Here is an 18,672-nt window from a genome sequence, read left to right as displayed (position 1 = left end):
TAGATTTAATTAAAATTCACAGGATGTTTTACCTCAAAGTTGCAAAATATACATTCTTATCCAGTGTGCATGGACATCAGAGATAAACCACATGTTAGAACACAAAATAGGTCTCTATAAGTTCAAAAAGATTGAAATCAAATCAGGTATCTTCTCATATCACAGTACCATCAAAGTAGAAATCAGGGATTCCAAAATGGTGGCAGAGTGAATGGAAGCTACACAGACCATATCCCAAGACCAATTGGAATTAAAACTAAAATAAAAACAAATTTTTGGGAAAAAAGCAACAGAAAAGCAGCTGGAGAGGACCCATATAATCAGGGACAGGAAAAAAGGACACTGAATCAAGCCTGGTAGGTCTGCACAGGCAAGAAAGGGTGGGTTGGGAGCACTTGGACAGCAGCTGCTGTAGCTGTGAGCAGCTCCCTTGAGGTTAAAATACCAACCCAGCTCCACAGCAGAGAGCAGGGACAGAAAACTAAATTAGCTACAGCCACTCACCTTGGGCTCTGGCAAAGAGAGGGTGGACTGGACTGGAATTGTATAGGGAGACTTGGGATTTGGAGGGTGCTGAGAGTGTTTGCTGAGTCATGTCCTCACTGGACAGTGGCCATCTTGCTCTGGAAGTGCCTTCCCAGAGGCCTGGGGAGAAATGGCCACCCCTCTCACGGATATTTAACCCAACCCAGCTGGGCCAGAGAAATGCAAATTGGGGCTCATTAACAAAAAGCATCTGCCCCACCCTCAGAAATTCCTCTTACCTTGAACACCTGAGATAGTTTTTCATTCAGTTGAGGGCTACAACCAAAGTCTCCTTAAGTGACTGAGAATAATAGCCTCCAGGCAAAAAGCTAGAGGATAACTGAACCTTTCCTGAACTAGCATATTTACCCAGAAAAGGAAGACTTGACAGTGGTGTTTAATGTGGGTCATCCCACACTCATCCAAACCCAGTAGACGGAGCCACAAACAGCAGAACACCAACACCCACAGTCAAAATTTGGCAAGCTCCAAAACTGACTGAGATAGCCAAAATAGTGAAACAAAGAAACAAATCTCAAATGAAAGAACAAGAGAACTCAACTGAAGATGTGATAAATGAAATGCAGTTAAGCAAGTTATCAGAGTTAGAGTTCAGAGCCATGATCTTGAGGAAGCTCAACAACATGAGTAAGGAGCTCAACACCATGAGTAAAGATATAGAAACATTGAAAACCAACCAAGTGGAAATGAAGAATGACATAATAGAAATAAATAACACATTAGAAGGAATAACCACCAGAGCAGAGGAAGCTAAGAACCAGATTAGTGAATTGGAAGACAGGGTAGAAAAAATCAACCAGTCAGAAAACCAAAAAGGAAAAACAATTAAAAAACAGGAATACAGTTTAAGAGAACTGTGGGACAACTAAAAACATGACAACATCCACATGATAGGAGGTCCAGAAGAAGAAGAAAATGAGCAAGAGTTAGAAAATATATTTGAATAAATAATGACAGAAAACTTTTCTAACTTGATGAAGGAAGAAGGCATTCAAGTTCAAGAAGCACAGAGAGCCCCAAGTAAAAACACACAACACACAACAATTAAAATGTAAAAATTAAGGACAAAAAGAGAATTCTAAAGGCAGCGAGAGATAAGCAATAGTTTACCTACAAAGGAACCCCCATAAGGCTATCAGCTGACTTCTCAACAGAAACACATCAGGCCAGAAGAGAATGGCATGAAGTAATCAAGGTAATGAAAAACAAAGACCTGAATCCAACACTACTCTATCCAACAAGGCTATCATTCAATATAGAAGGTAAAATTAAAAGATCCCCAGAAAAAAAAAGGCTAAGAGACTATATTAACATCAAACCAGCACTGCAAGAAATGTTAAAATGACTTCTGTAATCAGTAGAAGAAATAGGAAAAAATATATAACCACACTAAACAAAAAATGGCAATAAATAAGCATATATTAACAATAACCTTAAATGTAAATGGATTGAATGCTCTGATCAAAAGACACAGAGTAGCTGATTGGATAAGAAAACATGATTCATACATATGTTGTTTGCAAGAGACTCACTTCATAACAAGACTCACATAGGTTGAAAGTGAAGGGATGAAAAAAAATCTTCCAAGCAAATGAAAAGAGAAAAAAAGCTGAGGCAGCAATACTCATATCTGATAAAATACATTTCAAAATGAAGGCCATAATTAGAGACCAAAAAGGCTACTACATAATATTGAAAGAGTTTATTCAACAGAAAGACATAACCTTGGTAAACATATATGCACACAATAGGAGCACCAAAATATATTAAAAATCTTCTAGAGGACTTCAAAAGAGAAACTGACAGCAAAACAATCATAGTAGGAAACTTCAACACCCTGCTGACATCACAGGATAGATCCTCTAGACAAAAAATTAACCAGAAAACAGAGACTCTAAATGATGCACTAGATCAAAAGGATTTAATAGATACCTACAGAGAATTACACCACAAACCTGCACAATTCACATTTTACTCAAATGCACATGGGACATTCACAAAGACAGACCACACATTAGGACACAAACTAAGTCTCCACAAGTACATACAGATTAAAATCATATCCAGTATCTTCTCAGATCATAATGGCATAAAACTAGAAATCAATTACAGCAAAAACATTCAAACACATGGAGGCTAAATAGCATGTTATTAAACAATGAATGGGTTACCAAGGAGATCAAAAAAAAAAATTAAAAACTTCCTGGAAACTAATGAAAATGAACAAACAACAATACAAAATCTATTGAACACAGCAAAAGCATCCCTGAGAGGGAAGTTTATAGCACTACAGGCCTATCTCAAGAAACAAAAAAAATTTCTAATTGACTTTCTATCCCTACGCCTTAAAGAACTAGAAAGTAAACAAAAGCAAACAAAAATGCTGAGCAAGTAAAAGAATAAAAAATTAAACTTCACAGCATAAATAAACAACTTAAACACTCAAAATAATTTAAAAATTATCTACAAAACAAAGACCTGATACTTTGAAAAAATAAGTAAGATTGATGGACACTTAGCCGGACTCACCAAGAAACAGAGAGAACCCAAATACACAAAATCAGAAATGACAAAAGAGAAGTAACAACTGACACCACAGAAATATTAAGGATCATTAACAAATACCATTAACAATTATATGGCAACAAATTGCACAATCTAAGCGAAATGAAAAAAAATTTTCTAGAAACACAGTCTCCCAAACTCGAACCAGGAAATGATAGAAAACCTGAACAGACCTATTACAACTAAGGAAATTGAAGATGTCATCAAGACTTCTCAGCAAACAAAAGTCGAGCCCTGGATTACTTCACGAAGGAGTTTTACTAAACATTCAAAGAACTAATACCCATTCTCCTCAAACTATTCCAAAATATCCAAGAAGAAAAACTTCCAAAATAATTTTATTAGGCCAGCATATTGCTAATTCCAAAACCAGAAAAAGACACTACAAAACTACAGGCCAAAATCCCTGATGAACATAGATGCCAAAATCCTGAACAAAATACTAGCAAATTGAAACCAGCAATACATAAAAAAAATTATTTACCATGACCAAGTGGGATTCATCCCAGAGATGCAAGGCTAGTACAATATTCGCAAATCAATAAATGTGATACACCACATAAACAAAATGAAAAATAAAGATCATATGATCATATCAATAGATGCTGAAAAAGCATTTGACAAAATCAAGCACCCTTTTCTGATAAAAATGCTCAGCAATCTGGAAATAGAGGGATCATATCTCAACATAATAAAGGCCATAGATGAAAGACCTACAGCAAACATCATACTCAATGTGCAAAAACTAAAAGCATCTTCCTTAAGAACAGAAAGAAGACAGGGATACCCACTTTCACCACTCTTATTTCACATAGTACTAAAAGTCTTAGCTGCAGCAATCAGACATGAAGAAAAAAGAAAATGGATCCAGCCCTGGCTGGTTTGGCTCAGCGGTTAGAGCATCGGCCTGCGGTCCTGAGAGACCCGGGTTCGGTTCCCGCTAAGGGCGCATACCTCGGTTGCAGTTTGTCCCCGGCCCTGGTCGGTTGTGCGGGTGGCAGCCACTCGATGTGTTCCTTTCACATCGATGTTTCTCTCTCTCTCTCTCTCTGTTCCTCTCTCTCCCTCCCAGTCTACCTGAACAAAAAATGGAAAAATGTCCTCGGGTGAGGATAAAAAAAAAAAAAGAAAATGGATCCAAATTGGAAAGGAGGAAGTGAAACTGTCATTATTCACAGATGACATTACATTGTATATAGAAAACCCTAAATACTTCATCAATAACCTGCTAGACATAATCAACAAATTTAGCAAGTCAGCGTGATAAAAAATTAACATCAAGAAATTGACAGCAGTCTTATACACCAATAATAAACTCACAGGAAAAGAAACTAAAAAAAAATCCCATGTACCATTGCAGCAAAAAATTAAGATACCTAGAAATAAACTTAACCAAAGAAGTTAAGGACCTATTTGCAGAAAACTACAAGACATTGAAAAAATAAATAGAGGAAGATATAAAAAAGTGGAAGCACATACCTTGTTCATGAATTGAAAGAATTAACATAATTAAAATGTCCATTCTACCCAAAGCAATCTATAAAGTCAATGCAATCCCCATCAAAATAACAACGATATATTTCACAGAACTAGAACAAATACTTCAAAATTTATACAGAACCAAAAAAGACCTCAAATAGCCACAGCAATCTCGAAAAAGAAGGACTAAGTGGGATCACAATACCTGATATTAGGTTATACTACAAAGCCACCATAATCAAAACAGCTTGGTACTGGCACAAGAACAGGCATATAGATCAATGGAAGAGAACAGAGAACCCAGAAATTGACCCAAGACATTTTGTTCAATTAATATTTGACAAAGGTGGCAAGAGCATACAGTGGAGTCAAGACAGCCTCTTCAATAAATGGTGTTGGGAAATTGGACAGCTACATGCAAAAAAAAAAAAAAAGAAACTGGACCATTAATTTACACCATACACAAGAATACACTCAAAATGAATATAATATATAAATGTGACTCATGAATCCAAAATAATCTTAGAAGAAAATGTAGGCAACAAAAATTCAGACATCAAAGGCAGCAAAATTTTCACTGATACATCACCTAATGCAAGAGAGACAATGGAAGAAATGAACATATGGGACTACATCAAACTAAAAAGCTCTGCACAGCAAAAGAAACAACCATCAAAATGGAAAGGGAACCCAATGTATGGGAGAGCATAGCTGCCAATCATACATCAGATAAGGGGTAAATTTCCATAATATATAGAGTGTTCATACAACTCAACAAAAGAAAGACATAGAACCCAATTAAAAAATGGGCAGAGGAACTAAATAGACACCACTCCAAACAGGACATACAAATGGCTAAGAGACATATGAAGAAATGCTCAACATCACTAATCATCAGAGAGATGCAAATTAAAACAATGAGGTATCACCTCACACCTGTCAGAATGACTGCCATCAACAAATCATCAAACAAGAAGTGTTTGCGAGGGTGTGGAGAAAAGGGGACTTTGGTACACTGCTGGTATAATGCAGACTGGTGCAGCCACTATGGGAAACAATATGGTGTTACCTCAAAAAATTAAAAATTGAACTTCCATTTGACCCAGTGATCCCACATCTAGGAATATACCCTCAGAAGCCTGAAACTCCAATCAGAAAGAATATATGTACCCCTATGTTTATAGCTGCAGAATTTACAATGGCTAATATCTGGAAACAGCCCAAGTGTCTATCAATAAACGAGTTAATAAAAAAGCAGTGGTACATATACACAATGAAATACTATGAAGCTGTAAAAAAGAGAGATCTTTTATCCTTTGAGATGACATGGAGGGACCTGGGAAATATTATCCTAAGCAAAACAAGCCAATCAGAGAAAGAAAAATATTGCATGATCTCACTTTTTTGTGGAATATAATGAACAAAACAAACTGATGAACAAAATAGACCCAGAGACATAGAATTAGGGTTCAGACTGACAAACCTCAAAATAAGGGGTGGGGGAGGCAGGGGAGGGAAGAGATAAACCACAAAAGTTACATGCATGTATGTGTACTCATTGACATAGACATCAATGCTGGGAACTGGGCAGAGTAGAGGAGATCGAGAGGAGGGTGTCAATGGGGGAAAAAGGAGAAACATTTCTAACAAAAATAAATTAATAAGATAAATACATAAAATAATGAAAGGCAAGGATCTGAAGCCAAGACTACACTATGCAGCAAGGCTATTATTTAAAATTGGGAACCCATATAATGGGTTCCTTTTCCATTTTGATGCTTGTTTCTTTTGCTGTGCAGAAGCTTTTTAGTTTGATGTAGTCCCATTTATTCATTTTTTCCTTTGTTTCTCTTGCCATACACATTGTAACAGTAAAAATTCTATTGAGTCTGATGACTGAAATTTTGCTACCTACATTTTCTTCTAGGATTTTTATGGATTTACTAGTCATATTTAAGTCTTTTTTTTTAAATTAATATATTTATTTTTGTTTCAGATGTTTCTCCCCCCCACACACACTGATTCCCCCCCTCTCTCCCCACCCTGTCCCCAGCTTTGTTGTCCATGACCTTTGTTCATGTACACATGCATATAAGTTGTGTGGTTTATCTCTCCCCTACCACCCCGTTCTGGGGATTGTCAGTCTGGCCAGTTTGGCTCAGTGGTTGAGCGTCGGCTGTGGACCAGAGAGTCCTGGGTTTGGTTCCCACTGGGGGCACGTACCACAAGAAGGAAGGAAGGGAGGGAGGGAGGGAGGGAGAGAAGGAAGGGAAGGGAAGGGAAGGGAAGGAAGGGAAGGGAAGGAAGGGAAGGGAAGGGAAGGGAAGGGAAGGGAAGGGAAGGGAAGGGAAGGGAAGGGAAGGGAAGGGAAGGGAAGGGAAGGGAAGGGAAGGGAAGGGAAGGGAAGGGAAGGGAAGGGAAGGGAAGGGAAGGGAAGGGAAGGGAAGGGAAGGGAAGGGAAGGGAAGGGAAGGGAAGGGAGAGGGGAAAGGGAAGGGAGAAAGAAAAAGAAAGAAAGAAAGAAGAAAGAAGAAGAAAGAAAGAAAGAAAGAAAAAGAAAGAAGAAAGAAAGAAGAAGAAAGAAGAAGAGAAAGAGTCTAAGCTTTATTTTTTTTGCATGTAGCTATCCAGTTTTCCCAACACCATTTATTAAAAAGGCTGCAGTATGCTCTTGCCACCTTTGTCAAAATTTAATTGATCATATTGTCTTGGGTCAATTTCTGAGTTCTCTGTTCTGTTTCATTGATTTATATGCCTTTTCTTGTAACAGTACCAGGCTGTTTTGAATGAAATGGCTTTGTAGTATAACCTGATACCCGGTATTGTGATCTCTCTTACTTTGTTGTTCTTTTCTCAAGATTGCTATGGCTTTTTGGGGTCTTTTACTGCTCTGTAAAACTTTTTCAGTATTTGTTCTAGTTCCATGAAATATGTCATTAGTATTTTGATGGGGATTGCACTGAATCTTTAGATTGCTTTGGATAGTATGGACATTTTAACGATGTTAATTCTTCCAGTCCATGAACAAGATATATGCTTCCACTTTTTTATATCTTCCTGTATGTTTTTTTCAATGTCCTGTATTTTTCTGAGAACAGGTCCTTCATTTCTTTGCTTGACTTTTTCCTAGGTATCTTAGTTTTTGTTTGTTTGTTTGTTTGTTTTTTGCTGCATTGGTAAATGGAATTATTTTTTTAGTTTCTCTTTCTGTGAGTTCGTTATTAGTGTATAAGAATGCCATCAATTTCTTGACATTAATTTTGTATCCTGCTACTTTGCTTTAGTAGATTTTTGATGAATGAGGTTTTTAGGTTTTTTTATGTATAAGATCATGTCTTTTGTAAATAATTAGACTTTACTTCTTTCTAATTTGGATCCCTGTTAATTTTTCTTCTTGTCTAATTGCTGTGGCAAAGACTTCCAGTACTACATAAAGTAAGAGTGGCAAAAGTGGGCATCCTTGTTTTGTTCCTGTTCTTAAAAGAAATGCTTTCAGTTTTTGCACATTGAGTATGATCTTGCCTATAGGTTTGTCATATATGGCCTTTATTATGTTGAGATATAATTCCCCTATCCTCACATTGCTGAGCATTTTTATTAAAAATGGGTACTGGATTTTGCTGAATGCTTTTTCAGCATCTATTGATATGATCATACAGATTTTATCTTTCATGTTGTTTATGTGGTGTATCACATTTTTTTATTTCTGAATATTATACTAGCCTTGCATCCCTGGGAAGAGTTCCACTTGGTCATGGTGAATAATTGTTTTGATGTTTTACTTGATTCAATTTGCTGATATTATATTAAAGATTTGGGCATCTATGTTCATCAGGGATACTGGCCTGTAGTTTTCTTTCTCTGTAGTGTCTTTATCTGATTTTGGAATTAACATTATGCTGGCCTCATAAAATGACTTTGGTTGTCTTCCTTCTTCTTGGATGTTTTGAAATATTTTGAGGGGAATGGGTGTTGGATGTTTTTTGAATGTTTGGTAAAACTCCCCCATGAAGCCATCCAGGCCTGAGCTTTTATTTGCTGACATTTTCTTGATTACATCCACAGTTTCCTTAGTTATTATTGGTCTGTTCAAGTTTTCTATCTTTTCATGGTTCAGTGTTTCTAGAAATTTATCCACTTCGCCTAGAGTGTCCAATTTGTTGGCATATAATTGCTCATAGTATTTTCTAATGATCAGTTGTAGTTCTGTGGACTCAATTTTTACTGCTCTTTTGTTTCTGATTTTGTGTATTAGTGTCCTCTATTTTTGTTTCTTGGTGAGTCTGGCTAAGGGTCCATCAATCTTGCTTATCTTTTCAAAGAACCGGCTCTTGGTTTTGTTGATTTTTTAAATTATTTTTTAGTCTTTATGTCACTTATTTATGCTGTGACCTTTACTATTTCTTTCCTTTTACTTACTCGGGGTTTTATTTTTGTTTACTTTATAGTTCTTTAAGTTGTAGGGTTAGAAAGACAATTAGAAATTTTTGTTTCTTGAGGTAGGCCTGTAGTACCATGAACTTCCCTCTCAGGACTGCTTTTCCTGTGTCCCATAGATTTTGTGTTGTTGTGTGTTTTCATTAGTTTCCAGGAGGTTTTTAATTTTTTCTTGATCTCCTTGGTAATGCATTGATTGTTTAATAACATGCTATTTAGCCTCCATGTGTTTAAATGCTTTTGCTGTAATTGATTTCTAGTTTTATGCTGTTGTGATCTGAGAAGATACTGGATATGATTTCAATCTTCATGTACTTGTGGAGACTTAGTTTGTGTCCTAACGTGCGGTCTATCTTTGAGAATGTCCCATGTGCATTTGAGTAAAATATGAATTGGGCAGTTTTGTGGCATAATTCTCTGTATATATCTATTATATCCATCTGATCTAGTGTATCATTTAGAGTCTCTATTTCCTTGTTAATTTTTTGTCTAAAGGATCTATCTAGTGATGTCAGTGCGGTATTGAAGTCCCCTGTTATAGTTGTGTTGCTGTTAATTTGTCCTTTGAAGTCTTCCAGGAGTTTTTTATGCATTTTGGTGCTCCTGTGTTGGGTGCATATATATATTTATCAAAGTTATATCCTCCTGTTGGATAGCTCCTTTTATTATTTTGTAGTGGCATTCTTTGACTGTAGCTGTTGTCTTTATTTGGAAATCTATTTTATCAGATATGGGTATTGCTACCCCAGCTATTTTTTTCCTTTCTGTTTGCTTGAAAAAATTTTGTCCATCCCTTCAATTGGATTTTCCCTATAATTTGTCTCTATTTTAGTTGTAATTTGAGTTTGTTTCTGGGAGATGGTCTGTGTAGCTTCCATTCACTCTGCCACCATCTCAAAACCTGAACTTTTAAGCCTACAATTTCTAAGAGACATTTTCTCAAGGTATTTTTTAAAACTACCTCCTTGATTAATTTGAAAAGATATTTGCACCCCTGTATTCATTGAAATATTTTTAACAATAGCCAAGATATGAAAACAACCTAGGTATCCACTGTTAAATAAGTGGGTGGGTGTGTACATGTAAGTACAGTGGAATATTAATTATTAAGCAATAAAAAAATAAAATCTTACTACTTATGACAAATAAGTAACCTACCAACTGGATATTATGTTAAGTGAAATAAGTCTAAGAAATACAAATGTCATATGATTTCACTTATATGTGGAATGTAAAAACACAAAACAAAGAAACAAACCAACCAGAAACAGCCTCATGGATACAGAGAACCATCTGATGGTTGCCAGAGGTGAGGGGTGTAGAGGAATAAAAAACACAAACTTTTAGTTATAAATAAGTCACATAAATGTAATGTACAATACAAAGAATATAATCAATAATATTGTGATACCTCTAGTAGGTAGCAGGGGGAGAAAATTCTAGGTTAAAACAGAAATTAGATCATAGTGAACAGGTCTTATCTGAAATCTTTATTTTAAAAGTTATACTCCCCCCCCCAAAAAAAATCTGTAAAATGTCAGGAAATAACTGCAAAATATGCCAGCCACTATTGATAACTGACACTGATGAAATAATGTATGCATGATACCTGACATTTTTTTAATTTCAATTCATTATTGTTGGTTGACTTTATTGCACATGTACCCAAATTTCCACACCCTTTGGTTACCTGAACCCAGTCCCCACTGCCCCCTCCCTTGGCCCTTACCACACTATTGTCTGTGTCCACAGGCTATGAATATATGTTAATTAGCTAATCCCTTCACATTCCTTCAATCAATCCCCCGCCAACCCTTTTCTTACTGAAATTTGTTATTATAGTTGTCCCTCTTTTATCGCGGTTAATCAGTTCCAGACTCTAGTGGTTGCACCTGGCATTGAAGGATTCCTGGGGTACTGAAATACATATACCTACAGTCCACATGTACAGTGATTTTAATTTTAATTGTAATACAGGGGTGTATAATTGACTCAGGCAATTGAGCACGTGCTGTATAATTTTCACTGTCTCGATCAACATTTTAATTAATATATTTGAAAAAAACATGATAGAGTGAAGCCACAAAAGTTGAAGTGCAAAATGGCGAGGGACGACTGTAGTGGGGTCTATATAATTTTGCCTCTGGTTCTATTTTGCTTGTCAGGTTATATTGTTCATTAGATTTCACATATTAGTGAAATCATATATTTGTCTTTCACTGACTGGCTTATCTCACTTAGCATAATAATCTCCAGGTCTATCCATGCTGTAACAAAGGTTAAGAGAGGCTTTTATTTTACAGCCATGTAGTATTCCATTGTGGGATTTTGTTTGTTTGTTTTTTGTTTTGTTTTTTAAGTGCTTTTTTATGCACTCATCTAGTGATGGGCACTTGGGCTGTTTCCAGGTCTTGGCTATTGTAAATAATGCTGCTATGAACAAAGAGGTGCATATATTCTTTCTGATCTGTGTTTTGGGATTCTTAGGCTATATTCCCAGTAGTAGAATCACTAGGTCAAATGGCAATAACATTTTTAATTTTTTGAGGAAACTCCATACTGTTCTCCACAGTGGCTGCACGAGTCTTCATTCCCACCAGTAGTGTACTAGTATTCCCTTTTCTCCATATCCTCTCCAGCAACTTGTTATTGGTTGATTTATTGATAGTAACCATTCTGATAGGTGTGAGGTGATACCTCATTGTAGTTTTAATTTGCATCTCTCTTATTAATGACATTGAACATTTTTTTCATATGTATCTTGGCCATCTGTATGTCCTCTTTGGAGAAGTGTCTATTCAGGTCTTTTACCCATTGTTTCATTGGATTATGTGTCTTTCTGGTGTTGAGTTGTATAAATTCTTTATGTATATTAGAGATTAGCCCCTTATCAGATGAAACAGTGACAAATATATTCTCCCATACAGTGAGTTCCTTTTTATTTTGACCATGGTTTCTTTTGCTGTACAGAGCTTTTTATTTTATGTAGCCCCATTTGTTTATTTTTTTCATGTGTTTTCATTGGCCTCAGAGACATACCAGCAAACATATTGCTCCAAAAGATGTCTGATATTTTACTGCCTATGTTTTCCTGTAGAATTTTTATGATTTTGTGACTTACATTAAGTCTTTTATTTCTTTTGATTTTTTGAGACAATCTTATTCTTGTGTATGGTGTAGTAAGGTGGTCTAGGTTCATTTTTAACATGTATCTATCCAATTTTTACAACACCATTTATTGAATAGACTATATTTACCCCATTTTATGTTTTTGCCTACTTTGTCAAATATGAATTGACCATATTGGTGTGGGTTGATTTCAGGAGTCTCTGATCTGTTCCATTGATCTATATGCCTGTCCTTGTGCCAGTCCCAGGCTATTTTGGTTACAATGGATTTGTAGTATAGTTTGAAATCTGGTATTGTGATCCCTCCAAATTTGCTCATCTTTCTCAGGATTGCTGTTGCTATTTGGGGTCTTTTTTGGTTTCATATAAATTTTTGAAATATTTGTTCTATATCTATAAAGTATGCTGATGGTACTTTAATAGGCATTGCCTTGAATCTATAAAGTGCTTTGGGTAGTATGGACATTTAATAATGAGTTTTCTTCCTACCCAAGAACATGGTATATGCTTCCACTTGTTTGCATCTTCCTTCCTTTCTTTCTTTCTTGAATGTCCTGTAGTTTTCTTTTACCTCCTTGGTTAAGTTTATTCCTAGGTACCTTACTTTTTTGTTGTTGCAATAGTAAATGGTATTACTTTCTTATTTTCTCTTTCTGATGGTTCATTATTGGTATACAAAAATACCACTGATTTCTGGATATTAATTTTGTATCCCACTACTCTGCAGAATTCATTTATTAGCTCTAGTAGTTTTTTTGGTGGATTCTTTATTGTTTTCTCTGTACAATATAATGTCATCTGAAAATAATAACAGTTTTATTTCCTCCTTTCCAATTTGGATGCCTTTTATTTCTTTTTCTTGTTCGATTACTGTGGTTAGGTCTTCCAGCACTGTTGAATAAGGGCAGGGAAGCTGGACATCCCTGTCTTGTTCCCAATCTTAAGGAAAATGCTTTTACTTTTTCCCATTCACTATGCTATTGACTGTAAGTTTTTCATATATGGCCTTTATTATGTTGAGGTATGATTCAGCTAGTCCCACCTTGCTGGAGTTTTTATCATAAATAGGCAATGGACTTTATCAACTGCTTGTTCTGCATCTATTGACATGATCATGTGATATTTAGCATTCATTTTTTTTTTTAATGTGAAGTATCATATTTATTGACTTGGAAATACATACCACCCTTTCATCCCCAGAATAAATACTAATTGGTCATGGTGTGTGATCTATTTAATATAATAATGCTGGATCTGGTTTGCTAATATGATGTTGAAGATTTTAGCATCTATCTTCATCAGGGATATTGGCCTATAATTTCCTTTCTGTGGCATCTGATTTTAAAATTAGGATAAAGTTGGCCTCTATCCTAAAAAGTTTCAAAATCTTCCTTCCTTTTGAATTTTTTGGAATAGTTTTAGAAAGATAAGTGTTATTTATTCTTTGAATGTTTGGTAAATTCTACAGCTACTCGGTCCCAGATTTTTGTTTACTGGAAGTTTTTTTTTTATTACTGCTTCAGTTTCATTAGTTACCAGTCTATTCAAGTTCTCTGATTCTTCCTTATTTAGTTTTGAAAGATTGTATGCTTCTAGGAATTATCCATTTCACCCAGGTTGTCCAATTTGTTGGCATATAATTTTTCATAATGTTTTCTTACAGTCCTTTGTATTTCTGGGATAGCAGATGTTACTTCACCTCTTCCATTTCTGATTTTATTTGGGTCCTCTCTCTTTCTTGATGAGTCTGGCTAATGGTTCATCAATCTTGTTTATCTTTTCAAAGAACCAACTCTTGGTTTCACTTGTATTTGTATTGTCATCTTAGACTATGTCATTTATTTCTGCTATAATGTTAATTATTTCCTTCCTTCTGCTTACTCTGGGCTTTTCTTGATATTTTTCTAGTTCTTTTAGGTGTAAGGATAGATGATTTTTGAGATTTTTCTAGTTCCTCGAGGTAAGCCTGTAATGCTATAAACTTCCCTCTCAGAACTGCTTTTACAGTACCCCATAAATTTTGGGTTGTTGTATTCATTTTCCTAAATTTCCTGGTAATTTTTTTTTTTTATATTTCATCCTTGATCTCCTTGGTAACCCATTCATTAATAACATGCTATTTACTCTCCATGTGTTTGAGTGTTTTTGAGGATTTCTATTTATTGTAGTTGATTTCTAATATCATGCCATTGTGATTCAAGAAGATGCTTGAGGGATTTCCAGTCAAGATGGTGGCGTAGGTAAACACAGTATCGCATCCTCCCACAACCACATCAAAGTTACAACTAAACTACAGAACAACCACAATTCAAAACGACCTGAAATCAAGCTGAATGGAAGTCCTACAACTACGGAATTAAAGCAGCAGCCACATCCAGACTGGGAAGAGGGGCGGAGGCGCGACAGGCTGGTCCCACACCCACGTGTGGCAGATAAAAATCAGGACACCTCGGCTGGGAGGGTACTCCCTGAGGACTGAGGGGTCCCTGTCCCACACCAGATGCTCTGCTTAGGGTCCCAGTGACAGGAAGAGAAGTCCCCATAACTTTTGGTTGGAAAAACCAGCGGGAACTGTGGCTCAGAGAAGCTGACACAGCTGGAACCCCAGGCAGCTCCTTAAAAGGCCCTTGCATGGACTTGTCGGACTCACTCCCTCTAAGCTTGGAGGGGAGGCAGCTCAAGGGGCACCAGAGAAATACAGGGTAGAACTAAGCTGTTTGGCACTGGAGCAGGGGCTGGAGAGGGGCTTTCTCCGGGACAGGCGTGCTGTCAAAGACCTTTGTTCCTTTGGTGAGCCCTTCCCTGGAGCTGCAAACAGTCACCATATCTGGGACTCCAACAACCTGGCTCACACTGGTAGCCCCGACCTGGCGAATCTCTGAGGCCCCGCCCTACCCAACTTTCAGGCCCACCCAAGCTGTTGCCACTTGCTTAACCATAGGATTGGCCTGTCTTGGATCCTGCTTCAGGTTTTCCTATATTCTTTCAAACAAGCAGCATCTGGTCTCAGATAGCCCCCTACCTCTCGTTAAGTAATACACAGAAACAAACACAGGGAGGCAGCCAAAATGAGGAGACAAAGAAACAGGTCCCAAATGAAAGAACAGAACAAAACCCCAAGAAAAGAACTAAGCGAAATGGAGATAAGCAACCTAACAGATGCTGAGTTCAAAATACTGCTTATAAGGATGCTCAATGAACTTAGTGAGAACCTCAGTTAACTTAGTGAGGGCCTCAAGAGCATAAAAAAGGACCAGTCAGAAATCATGGATGCACAGTCAGAATTGAAGGAGGCATTAACTGAAATAAAGAATAATTTACACAGCTTCAATAATAGAGTACGTAAATCCAAGAAGCAAACCATCGATTTGGAATATAAGGAAGCAAAAAACACCCAATCAGAACAGCAAACAGAAAAAAGAATCCAAAAAAATGACGATAGTGTAAGGAGCCTCTGGGACAACTTCATGCGTGCCAACATTCGCATCTTGGGGTTGCCAGAAGGAAAAGAAAGAGAACAAGAAATTGAAAACCTATTTGAAACAATAATGGCAGAAAACTTTCCTAACTTGGTGAAGGAAACAGACATACAAGTCCAGGAAGCACAGAGTCCCAAACAAGATGAACCCCAAGAGGCCCACACCAAGACACATCATCATCAAAATGCAAAAGGTTCAAGACAAAGAGAGAATCTTAAAAGCAGCAAGGGAAAGGCAGCTAGTTAACTACAAGAGAGTTCCCATAAGGCTGTCAGCTGATTTCTCAAAAGAAACTTTGCAGGCCAGAAGGCAGTGGCAAGAAATATTCAGAGTGATGAAAAGCAAGGACCTACAAACAAGATTACTCTATCCTGCAAAGCTGTCATTTAGAATCGATGGCCATATAAAGACTTTCCCAGACAAGAAAAAGTTAAAGGAGTTCATCACTTCCAAACCGTTATTATATGAAATGTTGAAGGGTCTTTTTGAAGGAAAAGATAAAATATATGAACAAACAAAATGGCAATGAATACATATCTATCAACAATGGAATCTACAAACAAAATGAACAGGCAGAGCGGAAACATTCTCATAGATACAGAGAACATTTTGTTGTTTGCCAGATAGGAGGGGGGTTGGGGGAATGCGTAAAAAAGGTGAGGGGATTAAGAAGTACAAATTCATTGATAGACTGACAAACCTCAAAGGCAAAGGAGTTGGGGGGGTGGGGTGGGAAGAAATAAACCAAATAACTTATATGCATAACCAATGGACACAGACAATAGTGTGGGAAAAGGTGGGAGGAGGCGGGAGTGGGGAGGAGGGGGACTAATGGTGGAAAAATGAGGAACATCTGTAATACATTCAACAATAAAGATTTTGAAAAAAAGATGTTTGAAATGATTTTTATCTTTTTTTCCTCATTAAGACTTAGTTTGTGTTGGGAAGAAAGTATATTCTGTTGCTTTGGGATGCAATGTTCTGTAAATATAAATTATATATATCTGATACAGTGTGTCATTTAAGGTTGCTGCTTCCTGGTTGATATTTTGTCTGGAAGATCTATTCAATGGTGATAGTGGGGTGTTACAAATCCCATACTATAACTGTATTGCTGTTGATCTCTCTCTTAACGTCTACCAGTGATTTTTTAATATATGTAAGTGCTCTTATATTGGGTACATATATTTACAAGAGATATTTGCTCTTATTGGATTGATGCTTTTGGTATTATATAGTGACTTTCCTTGTCTCTTGTTATGGATTGTCTTTTTCAATTTAATTTGTCAGATATGAATATTGCTACCTACCCCAGCTCTTTTTTCATTTCCATTTGCATGAAATATTTTTTTCTATCCCTTCACTTTCAGTGTGTGTGAATCTTTTGTTCTGAGGTGGGTCTCTTGTAGACAGTATATATTTAGTTATGTATTCTTACCCAGTCGGCTAACCTATTTCTTTTGATTGGAGCATTTAATCAATTTAGATTTAAGGTTATTATTGGTAGGTACTTATTTATTGCCATTTTTATTCGTTATGCCTATGCTCATCTATTAATTCTTCTTAAAGCAATCCCTTTACCATTTCTCCTAATGCTAGTTTGGTGGTACTTACTGAATTCCTTTAGCTTTTATTGTCTGGTAATTTTTTTTTTTTTAATCCTCACCCAAGGACATTTTTCCATTTTTTGTTCAGATAAAGTGGGAGGGAGAGAGAGAGAGAGAAACATCGACGTGAAAAGGACACATCAAGTGGCTGCCACCCACACGACCCAACCAGGACCGGGACAAACAGCAACCAAGGTACATGCCCTTAACGGGAACCGAACCCGGGTCTCCCTGGACTGCAGGCCGATGCTCTAACCGCTGAGCCAAATTGGCCAGGGTGTAAATTCTTTATTTTGCCCTCAATTTTAAAGATAGCCTTGCTGGATGAGTAACCTTGGTTGTAGGTCCTTGCTTTTCATTACTTTGAATACTTCACGCCAGTCTTTTTTTGCCTGATTTGTTGAAAAATGAGCTGACAGCCTTATGTGAGTGCCCTTCTAGGTAACTGTTTCTTTTTTGCTGCCTTTAAGATTGTCTTTAACCTTCACCATTTTAATTTTGATGTGTTAGTGTGTATCTCTTTGGGTTCATCTTGATTGATATTCTCATTGCTTCCGAACTTGTGTGACTTTTTCCTTTACCTGGTTATAGAAATTTTCTTTCTGTTTCTTCAAACATGTTTTCGATTCCTTGTTCACTTTCTTCTGTTACCCCTATAATGTGGATATTGTAACATTTCAGGTTGTCCTAAAGCTCCCTTTCAACTATACTCCTTATTTATATTTTTATAATTTTTCTTTTTGGCTTTATTGAATTTACAGAAAGTGAGAGGGAGAGAGATAGAAAGAATGATGAGAGAGAACACTGATTGGCCACCTCCTGCATGCCCCCCACTGGAGATCAGGCCTAGAACCTGGGCATGTATCCTGACCAGAAATCAAACCAGTGACCTCTTCTTGGTGCATGGGTCAACACTCAACCACTGATCCACACTGGCTGAATTATACTCATTTTTAAAAATTATGTTTGTTGCCCTGGCTGGTTTGGCTCAGAAGTTATAGCATCGGCCTGTGGTTCCGAGAGACCCGGGTCTGGTTCCCGCTAAGGGCATGTATCTCGTTTGCAGTTTGTCCCTGGCCCTGGTTGGGTTGTGCGGGTGACATCCACTCAATGTATCCCTTTCACGTCGATGTTTCTCTCTCTCTCTTCCTCTCTTCCTCCCACTCCATCTGAACAAAAAATGGAAAAAATGTTCTCAGGTGAGGATAAAAAAATATATATATATATTTGTTGCTCTAATTCAGTGTTTTTTCAACCCTGTCTACCAATTTGCTGATTTGATACTCTGCTTCATCTAGCCTACTTTTTATTCCTTCCAGTGTATTCTTGCTGTCAGATATGGTATTCTTCTTTTCTGACTGGCTGTTATTCATGGTGTCTATTCCTTTTTTATGCTGATATAATTCCCACTAAGTTTCTCGTAGTTCCCACC

This window comes from Molossus molossus, unplaced genomic scaffold (assembly GCF_014108415.1).
Source record: "Molossus molossus isolate mMolMol1 unplaced genomic scaffold, mMolMol1.p scaffold_m16_p_1, whole genome shotgun sequence".
In the NCBI taxonomy this organism is placed as follows: Eukaryota; Metazoa; Chordata; class Mammalia; order Chiroptera; family Molossidae; genus Molossus; species Molossus molossus.
Note: the sequence above shows the minus strand (reverse complement) of the source record.